Source organism: Phyllobates terribilis, unplaced genomic scaffold, assembly GCF_046119375.1.
Source record: "Phyllobates terribilis strain yellow unplaced genomic scaffold, ASM4611937v1 Scaffold_3__8_contigs__length_932513732, whole genome shotgun sequence".
Classification (NCBI taxonomy): domain Eukaryota; kingdom Metazoa; phylum Chordata; class Amphibia; order Anura; family Dendrobatidae; genus Phyllobates; species Phyllobates terribilis.
In genome coordinates this window covers 499,369,571-499,381,708 of record NW_027362763.1, presented here as the reverse complement: position 1 = coordinate 499,381,708, position 12,138 = coordinate 499,369,571, and positions in this window count along the sequence as shown.

Here is a 12,138-nt window from a genome sequence, read left to right as displayed (position 1 = left end):
CATTCATCCAGATTGGAAGCCCAAAAAGAGCAAGGGTCCAGTGACACAGTCGTGGCTTCAATGTTTACTTGGAGATACTCCTGTACCATCGTCTCTAGGCGTTGACTATGTGTCAGACTTCTTGTCTCCTGTGGCCTTGCAAAGGATGGGCTAAAAAAGTGGTGAAATGATTCTGCAAAATTGATGTTACCAGCAGATACTGTGGTTCTGTTATGGTTTGAGTGCTGAACACTTGACGGTCCCACGGTTGGCAAGTTGGAACTGTGAGATTCACTACGTGCACCACTGGTATTTTGCGGAAAAGCACATGTAAGATTCTGCAACAGTCTCTGCTGATACTCCTGCATGCGTGCATCCCTTTCTATGGCAGGAATAATTTCTGCAAATTTACTTTTGTACCGGGGATCTAACAGTGTGGCAACCCAGTAGTCAGGATTATTTCTAATTCTCACAATTCGAGGGTCATGTTGCAGGTAGTGCAGCAAGAAGGCACTCATGTGTGTTGCGCATCCAGGAGCACCAAGTCCCTGTTGTGTTGGTGGCGAGGTAACAATCATGCTTCCTTCCTCTGTCCTCTCCCCCCAACCTCGCACAACAGAAATGTGATCAAGGTCTCCCTCATCTTATGAGTCTTCCATCAGTTCGTCCTCCACTTCTTCCTGGGCTCCTGCACCCTCCTCACTAGTTTGGCTGCTACCATGCGCCCTGGTAAAATCATCTCCCCCACCCTCACATGCCTGCCGCCTTGGTGCTGCCGACCGTCTGGACCTTGCAGATGTTAGCCCTTCCGCATACAACTCCTCCTCCTCTACTTCCTCCACCTCCTCTTGTGCCACCACCTGACTCCGAATTCTGTTTAACATGTGCTCCAGCATGTATATCACCGGAATAGTCATGCTGATAATGGCATCGTCAGCACTAAACATCTTCGTCGCCATTTCAAAACTGTGCAGAAGGGTGCATAGGTCCCTGATCTGAGACCACTCCTCCAGCGTGATTTGCCCCACCTCTGAATCTCGTTGGCCCAGGCTATACGTCAGAACGTATTGCACCAGGGCTTGTCGGTGCTGCCACAGTCGCTGCAACATGTGCAGAGTTGAATTCCACCGGGTAGGCACATCGCATTTTAGCCGGTGAAGTGGCAGGCCCAACGACTTCTGTAGAGATGTAAGTCGCTGAGCTGCGGGATGCGAACGGCGGAAGTGAGCACACAGCGACCGTGCCCTCTGCAGAAGGCCATCTAGTCTGGGATAGTGGGCTAAAAATTGCTGGACAACCAGGTTCAACACGTGAGCCATACAAGGCACGTGTGTGACATTGCCCCGGCGAAGGGCCGCACCCAGGTTTGCAGCATTGTCGCACACGGCCTTCCCTGGTTTCAGGTCCAGTGGAGACAACCATTCATGAAATTGGTTCTCCAGAGCTGACCACAACTCCTCAGCTGTGTGACTCACATTTCCCAGACATTTCAATGTAAAAACCGCCTGATGACGTTGAGCCCTACTGCCAGCATAGTAAGGAGGTGTGCAGGATCCCTTCTGCGCAGTTAGAAAGCTTGTGGCATGACCAGACAGGCTTTGGGTGCAGGTGGAAGACCGAGAGGAGGTTGAGGAGGCAGAAGCAGTGGAGGAACTTTGACATAAAGAGGATTGACGCACAACTCGTGGGGACGGCAAGGCTTGGACAGCAGGACAAGGGGCTGCTGTCACCATAGTTACCCAGTGCCCAGTCAGCGACATGTAACGCCCCTGTCCATGCCTACTCGTCCAAGTGTCTGTGGTGAAATGCACCCTGTCACACACAGAGTTTCTCAAAGAAGCGGTGATGTTGTGTGCGACATGCTGGTGGAGCGCAGGCACACCTTTCTTTGAGAAGTAGTGCCGACTGGGCATCTGGTACTGGGGCACTGCGACGGACATAAGGTCTCGAAAATCCTCTGTGTCCACCAGGCGGAAAGGCAGCATTTCTGTAGCCAAGAGCTTGCAGATGGTGAAATTCAACCTCTTAGCTTTCTCATGGCTAGGAGGAAATGGTCTTTTACTTGTCCACATCTGAGGGACCGAGGGCTGGCTATTGTGCTTAGACGGGGTTGATAAGGGTGTCCCCGGCAAACTGCCGGTCTGTGAGGAAGATGCAGGCGGACATGTTAGGTTGCCTTGATCCAAAGGTGGTGCTATCGATGTCGGACAGCGCTCAAGACCAGCTGGTGTTACCACCTCCAAAGAAAATGATGACCTGCCAATCACGCTGGCTGTTGCGGGTAAAGAGGTGGCAGGTCTGCGCCCCAAAACAGGTGTGACTGCTGTCCCCCCAGTCACAGAGGATGAAGAGGCCGCGGATGCACAAGATATGGCAGACGGTGGTTGGCCCGGCCGGCTAGGCCGCATTGTAGCACACTGAGCTTCCCACTGCAACTTATGCTTCATGTCCATGTGCCGGTTCATGCATGAAGTACTCAAACTATGTATTTTTTGGCCTCTACTTAGCTTTTGCTGACAAATGTTACAGATAACACGAGTTGGGTCATCTTTATCGATCTGAAAAAATGCCCAGGCTATGCAAGGCTTAGCACCCATGCGACCTGAAGAGCCACCACGACTTGTGGTGAGAGGCAGAGTTGTGTTTGAGGATGCAGTTGTTGACGTGCTTCCAGTACTACGTCTCTGTCCAGGAAGGCGCAACCTGACCTCGTCGTCACTAGCATCTTCCTCCACCTCCTCTGCTGACCTCATCTCTTGGCTGACTGTGGGTTGACAGTAAGTGGGATCTCCGACCTCATCATCATCACCCTGTGCGTTATCACACCCGTCGTCCTCAGAGCCAACCTGTTCCTGCCCTGACAAAAAACTAAAGTTGTCGCTCCAATCAGGTATTTGAGTCTTATCATCGTCTTCCTCATTGTCTCCACCAACAGGAGTTACAGTTTGGGAATGAGGGTCTACATTATGGTCAGAACCTTCTGCGTCTGGTCCTGGATCCGACTCATAAAGATTCTGGGCATCAGTGCAGATCATTTCCTCATCTGGATTCACAGAAGCGCTGGAGTCGACCTCTGATTCCCAGGCTATAGTATGAGTAAACAGCTCTGCAGACTCAACCATCTGTTCTACCTCATACTCAGACGGGCAGCTGGAGATTTGGGAGCTGTGAGGAAGCGAGTGCGATTTGGGTGACACCTTTGAGGACTGGAGTATTTGTGATGTTGAAGTTGATGTGGAGGAGAGCCCACTTAAAGGAGCACTTGATATCCGTTGAAGCACCTGCTGTTTTTGTGCCTCATCTGGAATTTGTAGCGATTGGCGTGGCCGTAAGAAAGGGATCTTATCACATTGTCCGCTAAAAGAAGTAGACATTTTAGTTTGGCTGGAAGATGGTCTTTCTTCTGCACCTACCCCACGGACACAACCTTTTTTCCCCTTCCCAACACGCCTATTCCCCTTTCCACCAGCAGCAGGCCTTTTTCCACTCATTTTGGTGGTTAACTAATTCACAACTCTGGAGTTGTTTGCACAAAAAAACAATGGATGGTAACCGAGCAGAGCTGAGTGGCCAAACTGTGGTATTAGGCCAAAACTATTGGCTGGGTTAGATGCAGAAAAAAATTATTTTTAATTTGCAACCTGATGGAGGTCAGTATAGATGGACTAATAGACCAAGTCCCACACACCGCTAGAAGCCCAAATATTTTTCCAGAGCTAGATGCAGAAAATTTTTTTATTCAATTTGCAACCTGATGGAGGTCAGTATAGATGCACTAATAGACCAAGTCCCACACACTGCTAGAAGCCCAAATATTTTTTCAGAGCTAGATGCAGAAAAAAATTATTTTTAATTTGCAACCTGATGGAGGTCAGTATAGATGGACTAATAGACCAAGTCCCACACACCACTAGAAGCCCAAATATTTTTTCAGAGCTAGATGCAGAAATTTTTTTTATTCAATTTGCAACCTGATGGAGGTCAGTATAGATGGACTAATAGACCAAGTCCCACACACTGCTAGAAGCCCAAATATTTTTTCAGAGCTAGATGCAGAAAAAAATTATTTTTAATTTGCAACCTGATGGAGGTCAGTATAGATGGACTAATAGACCAAGTCCCACACACTGCTAGAAGCCCAAATATTTTTTCAGAGCTAGATGCAGAAAAAAATTATTTTTAATTTGCAACCTGATGGAGGTCAGTATAGAAGGACTAATAGAACAAGTCCCACACACTGCTAGAAGCCCAAATATTTTTTCAGAGCTAAATGAAAAAAAAAATTATTTTTAATTTGCAACCTGATGGAGGTCAGTATAGATGGACTAATAGACCAAGTCCCACACACTGCTAGAAGCCCAAATATTTTTTCAGAGCTAGATGCAGAAAAAAAATATTTTTAATTTGCAACCTGATGGAGGTCAGTATAGATGGACTAATAGAACAAGTCCCACACGCTGCTAGAAGCCCAAATATTTTTTCAGAGATAAATGAAGAAAAAAATTATTTTTAATTTGCAACCTGATGGAGGTCAGTATAGATGGACTAATAGACCAAGTCCCACACACTGCTAGAAGCCCAAATATTTTTTCAGAGCTAGATGCAGAAAAAAATTATTTTTAATTTGCAACCTGATGGAGGTCAGTATAGATGGACTAATAGACCAAGTCCCACACACCGCTAGAAGCCCAAATATTTTTTCAGAGCTAGATGCAGAAAAAAATTATATTCAATTTGCAACCTGCTGGAGGTCAGTATAGAAGGACTAATAGAACAAGTCCCACACACTGCTAGAAGCCCAAATATTTTTTCAGAGCTAAATGAAGAAAAAAATTATTTTTAATTTGCAACCTGATGGAGGTCAGTATAGATGGACTAATAGACCAAGTCCCACACACTGCTATTAGCCCAAATATTTTTTCAGAGCTAGATGCAGAAAAAAATTATATTCAGTTTGCAACCTGATGGAGGTCAGTATAGATGGACTAATAGAATGATGCTATGCCCAAAAGATTTTACTTCACTAGGTGCAGTAAAAAAATTGGTATTCTATACACAGGTGGTATATCTTGCAACACAGATAGGCTACTCCACTGACTAACACACTCTGCAATAGGCCAAAAAGGATTAGCTTTGCTAGATTCAGCCAAATGCTGTGAAAAAAACTTGCACAGCACTGGCACAGACCTGCCTGGCAAAAACTGATAGGAACTGATGTAACCTAGTCCTGAAAAGGACTCCAATTACAATTAGTCTTTACTCCCACAATCTATCTATTTAAGAGCACAGACCTGCTTGATAAAAGTCGTAGGAAATGCTGTAACCTAGTCCTTAAAAGGACTGCAATCACAACTATTCCCTACTCCCAAGCTATCTGTATATTTGTGCGAAAATTGGCTTGAAATTAACAAGGTATAGCGCACACAGCAACAGCGGTGCCGTCTAACACGCAGCTGCAGCAGTGAGAAAATGGTGGCGACGGGGAAAATAGCTTGGTCTTATAGGGCAAGGACATGTGACATACACTGCCAATCACACATGCCCTTGCTTGTGTGAAAAAAAGCACTTCGCTCCGTGTGTGCGCTGCTGATAGGCTGACAGATTGCACCTCCCCACTGCAAATGCGGGAAAGAGAAAAAAAAATGGAGATCTTCATTGTTCCTGCAGAGATCCATCCCCTGCCCCTCCCCCCGCCCCGCTGTACACTCAAACTGCGTATTAACATTAATTTTCATCATTACTGAGAAAAAATCCAGTTATGATTTTGGTGCACGAACAGTTATCGAACATAACCTCGAACAGCCGAATTTTTCTCAAATTGTTCGTGTTCGCCGACCGGCTCGAACACCGCCCAAAACAGCTCGAATTTGAGATTGGCGAACAGTTCGAGTAGAACAACGCTCATCTCTAGACAGGAGCTCAGCCAGAGAGGGCTGACAGGGAGCTGTGGCTCAGTCTGGGCCCAGCTCCAGAGGCAGGCCTGGAGTGGAGGCCAGAAACAGCAGAATGAGAGAGGAGAAGGAGCGGAAAGGAAAGTAAGAAAGGAACTGGAACAGAGGAGAAAGGAAGCAAGGAACACAGAGAAAGGCCCAGAGACACGAGGACCGAAGGAACCCCATATGCCCAGAGGAGATACAGGGTGAAGGGTTGGCAGAACAGGGTACCGGAACCCAAATTGGTGGAGGCAACAGATTCCTCAACCAAAGACCGGAGGTTGTTACCACATCTTGGTGCGACCCCTCACTACATCCACAAGAAAGGCATACCGTATAGGGTCAGGGAAACCGGGAGAGGTTTCGCCAACAGAAGGCCCGAGGAAGCTGGACAAAGGTGGGTCACTGGTGGGGACGGCCAGAGAAAGGTAGAGAAGGGAGCCCTGTGCCACGCTCTGGAATTACCTGGGAGTTGACCGAGTCCCTTGCCTGGTGGACGCAGCACGGCTCGGGCAGTCATCGCCTGCAGCATTGACATGAACAACAACTGTGAGTAAAGCATTGAAAACTGCAACCGCACGTCTCTGTGGTTCCTCGCCGCACCAGCACCATTAGCACTGGGACGCTCACACCATCACTCCCATCATCTCTCACATTAGCTGCCCTGAGGCAATACTTCTCCCGTGGGGAGTTATCCCATACTCAGCTGCGCAAACAACATCAGCCTCAGCGGTCTGCAGCGCGGCGGCGGTCCCCACTGACCGCAATCCACGGGTGGCGTAGTCGGACATTTGCTATACATTAAGACTGCCACTGGTTTGACCACCCTGGGCACGGACTGGGTCACCGCCACACGGAGACTACAACCCCCAGCATTCTACAACAGGTCCGGTTCCGGGTTCCCCTGCACAACACAGGCCCAGGGGGCGCGTCAACTGCTTTGCACACTCTTGGCATTTTCTTGATGAGCTTCAAGAGGTAGTCACCGGAAATGGTTTTCACTTCACAGGTGTGCCCTGTCAGGTTTAATAAGTGGGATTTCTTGCCTTATAAATGGGGTTGGGACCATCAGTTGTGTTGTGCAGAAGTCTGGTGGATACACAGCTGATCGTCCTACTGAATAGACTGTTAGAATTTGTATTATGGCAAGAAAAAAGCAACTACGTAAAGAAAGACGAGTGGCCATCATTACTTTAAGAAATGAAGGTCAGTCAGTGCGAAAAATTGGGAAAACTTTGAAAGCGTCCCCAAGTGCAGTTGCAAAAACCATCAAGAGCTACAAAGAAACTGGCTCACATGAGGACCGCCCCAGGAAAGGAAGACCAAGAGTCACCTCTGCTTCTAAGGATAAGTTATCCGAGTCACCAGCCTCAGAAATCGCAGGTTAACAGCAGCTCAGATTAGAGACCAGGTCAATGCCACACAGAGTTCTAGCAGCAGACACATCTCTTCAACAACTGTTAAGAGGAGACTTTGTGCAGCAGGCCTTCATGGTAAAATAGCTGCTAGGAAACCACTGCTAAGGACAGGCAACAAGCAGAAGAGACTTATTTGGGCTAAAGAACACAAGGAATGGACATTAGACCAGTGGAAATCTGTGCTCTTGTCTGATGAGTCCAAAATTGAGATCTTTAGTTTCAGCCACCGTGTCTATGTGTGATGCAGAAAAGCTGAACGGATGGACTCTACATGCCTGGTTCCCACCGTGAAGCATGGAGGAGGAGGTGTGATGGTGTGGGGGTGCTTTGCTGGTGACACTGTTGGGGATTTATTCAAAATTGAAGGCATACTGAACCAGCATGGCTACCACAGCATCTTGCAGCGGCATGCTATTCCATCCGGTTTGCATTTAGTTGGACCATCATTTATTTTTCAACAGGACAATGACCCCAAACACACCTCCAGGCTTTGTAAGGGCTATTTGACCAAGATGACCTGGCCTCCACAGTAACCAGACCTGAACCCAATCGAGATGGTTTGGGGTGAGCTGGACCGCAGAGTGAAGGCAAAAGGGCAAACAAGTGCTAAGCATCTCTGGGAACTCCTTCAAGACTGTTGGAAGACCATTTCTGGTGACTACCTCTTGAAGCTCATCAAGAGAATGCCAAGAGTGTGCAAAGCAGTCATCAAAGCAAATAGTGGCTACTTTGAAGAACCTAGAATATAAGACATATTTTCAGTTGTTTCACACTTTTTTGTTAAGTATATAATTCCACATGTGTTAATTCATAGTTTTGATGCCTTCAGTGTGAATGTACAATTTTCATAGTCATGAAAATACAGAAAAATCTTTAAATGAGAAGGTGTGTCCAAACTTTTGGTCTGTACTGTAGATGTACAGTGCATTGTGAAAGTATTTGGCCCCCTTGAACTTTTCTACCTTTTGCCACATTTCTGGCTTCAAACATAAAGATATAAAATTCTAATTTTTTGGGGAAGAATCAACAACAAGTGGGACACAATCGTGAAGTGGAACAAAATTTATTGGATATTTTAAACTTTTTTAACAAATTAAAAATTGAAAAGTGGGGGTGCAATATTATTTGGCCCCCTTGAGTTAATACTTTGTAGCGCCACCTTTTGCTGCGATTACAGCTGCAAGTCGCTTGGAGAATGTCACTATCAGTTTTGCACATCGAGAGGCTGAAATTCTTGCCCATTCTTCCTTGCAAAACAGCTCGAGCTGTTCTGTTTCCACAGATTCTCGATTTGATTCAGATCTGGGCTTTAACTTAGCCATTCTAGCACCTGGATACGGTTATTTTTTAACCATTCCATTGTAGATTTTGCTTTATGTACGACACAGAATTTGATAACATTAGGACATCATATTGAATAAGTTGTCATTAGTCTTGAGCGCAAGTGCTTGCTACTTGAGTTTGCATCGGGTACTCAGGTATGCACCATGTATCGCGCGTGCTCGAGTGACATGCTCGAGTCCCCGCCCGCATGTTTCACGGTTATTAGACACCCAAAAAAAACATTTGGGGATCGCTCGTGCATGGCAGGCAATCCCCGCAAGGTTTTTTTGGCCGCGAAGCATATGGGCCGGAGACTCGAGCATGTCACTCGAGCACCCGCGATACTCAGTGCATACCCGAGCACCCGATGCAAACTCAAGTAGCGAGCACTTGTGCTCAACACTAGTCGCCATATCGTCATCTTTTTTTTTTTTACTTTTGAAAAAAATCCCAACCCTAATGCAACCCCAACCGCAATACAACCCCAACCCTAACCCAACCCTAACCATAGCCAAACCCTAATCCTAACCCCAACTCCAACCCTAGCCCAACCCTAACCCTAACCCCAACCCCAACCCTAACCCTAGCCCAACACTAACCCTAGCACAACCCTAATACAACCCCAACCCTAACCCTAGCACAACCCTAACCCCAACCCTAGCACAACCCTAACCCTAGCACAACCCTAACCCTAACCCTGGAGTTTATTTTTTACGCTGTTTCTCATGTGGTATAAGTGATTAGACGACTTTATTCTTCGGGTCGGTGCGATTACAGTGATACCAGAATCATATCGGGTTTTTATGATTGACGCATTTTGTTTCAAAATCTAGTTTTTGCATCGCCATATTTTGAGAGCTATAATTTTTCCATATTTTGGCCGACAGAGTCATGTGACGGCCTGTTTTTTGCAGGATGAGTTGACATTTTTATTGGTACCATTTTCAGGCACGTGACATTTTTTGATTGCTTTCTGTTCCAATTTTTGGGAGGCAGAATAAACATAAACAAAAACTAACAATTCAGGATTTTTTTTTTTTTTTTTACATATTTTTATGCTGTTCCAAGTGTGGTAAAATTGATAAGGTATCTTTATTCTTCGGTTCAGTATGTTTACAGCGGTACCACATTTATTTATTTTTCTATGTTTTGGCGCTTTTACACAATAAAAGCTATTTTATAGAAAAAAATATTTTTTTGCATTGCTTTATTCTGAGAGCTAACTTTTTTTATTTTTTGGCTGATGTAGCTGTATGGCAGCTTGTTTTTTGCAGGAGAAGATGAAGTTTTCAGTGGTACCATTTTTATTTATATTCGTCTTTTTTGATCACGTTTTATTCCATTTTTTGTTTGGCGGTATGATGATAAAGCATCGTTTTTTGCTTCGTTTTTTATTTTCATTTTTTACCGTGTTCACTAAAGGGGTTAACTAGTGGGACAGTTTTATAGGTCAGGGCGTTCTGGACGCGGCGATACCAAATATGTGTACTTTTATTTATTTATTTTTTCAGAATAATATTTATTGATGGGTACATTATATTTTTATTTTTGGTGGATTTTTTTTACATTTTTGTTTAATATTTTTACAAATTTTCATTTTTAACAAATTTTTTTAACTTTTATACTTTGTCCCACTATGGGACTTTCACTTTTTTTTACTCTGATTGCCAGTATAGCATAGGGATGGAGCACCATCCCTGTGCTATACAGGCTGTCAGCGCTGCAGATGCAGAAGATACTTTGGTCATGCATTGCGCATGATCAAAGTATCTTCCTGTTGTCTGGTGACCCGAATGTTGTCATGATGACATCCGGATCACTGTGACAGCCACGGAACTCGGCTCAGACAGCGCGGGACGGCGGGGAAGAGGTGAGTATCGGCGCTGACCACCGCAATGCTGCGATCGACTTCGATCGCAGCATTGTGGGGGTTAATGTGCCGGGAGCAGTGCGGGACTGCTCTCAGCACCTAGCACCCGGTGTCAGCTGTGACAATCAGCTGACACCGGGCGGCGATCGTGCTCCCACAGCCTGTGTGCGGGCAAAATCAACAGGGCGTACTAATACATATCAGGCTGTTAAGTCCTAGGGCGCAGATACGTATTAGTACGCCCTGGGCTTTAAAGGGGCTAATTTTTCATTTTGTATTTTAATCATGTGTGTGCGCTCCTGTTTCTTTGCCACCACTTACCCACTTGTATAAATAATAAAGGTGTTTTAATACTTACTATCCATTCTTTGACCATTTAATCGGGCTAATTTAATTGGTTCTTGTTCTCTCCGATTGGTCTATCCAATCTATCTAGCAGATATTTAGTACATCTGGTGAATTTTTATACAAATTAGATGTATTACATCTGCTCGTTCCTTGAATCATTTGTTTAAAAACTGTGCCTCAAAAGTAGTTTTTCGACCACATATGGGATATCGGCGTACTCAGGAGAAATTGCACAACAAATATTGGAGTCCATTTTCTTCTGCTATCCTTGTGAAAATGAAAATATAAGGGGCTAAAACAACATTTTTGTGGGAAAAATATATTTTCTTCATTTTAAGAGGTCCACGTTGTAAAATTCTGTGAAGCACCTGTGGTTTCAAGCTACTCACCACACATCAAAATAAATTCCTTGAGGGGTATAGTTTCCAAAATGGGGTCACTTGTGGGGGGTTTCCACTGTTTAGGCACATCAGGGGCTCTCCAAATGCGATATGACACCCGCAGACCATTCCATCAAAGTCTGCGTTCCAAAACGTCACTCCTTTCTTTCTGAGCCCTGCCGTGTGCCCAAACAATAGTTTTCCCCCACATAGGGGGTATCTGCATGCTCAGGAGAAATGGAACAACAAATTTTGGGGTCTACTTTCTCCTGTTACCCCTTTGAAAATAAAAAAATTGGGGCTAAAAACATTTTTGTGGGAAAAATGGGATTTTTTTATTTTCACGGCTCCGCATTTTAAACTTCTGTGAAACACTTGGGGGTTCAAAAGTGCTCACCACACATCTAGATAAGTTCCCTGAGGTGTCTAGTTTCCAAAATGGTGTCACTTGTTTTGGGTTTCCACTGTTTAGGCACATCAGGGGCTCCCCAAACGTGACATAGCATCCACTAAGTATTCAAGCAAATTTTACATTCAAAAAGTCAAATGGTGTTCCTTCCCTTCCAAATCATGCCATGTGCTCAAACAGTGGTTTTCCTCCACATATAGGGTATCGGCATGCTCAGAAGAAATTGCACAACAAATTTTGTGGTCCATTTTTTCCTATTACCCTTGAAAAAGTTGGATCTAAAGTAAAATTTTTGTTAAAAAAAAGTTAAATGATCATTGTTTTCTTCCACATTCCAAAAATTCCTGTGAAGCACCTGAAGGGTTAATAAACTTCTTGAATGTGGTTTTGACTACCTTGGAGGGTGTAATTTTTAGAATGGTGTCACTTTTTGGAATTTTCTGTCATAAAGGCCCCTCAAAATCACTTCAAATGTGAT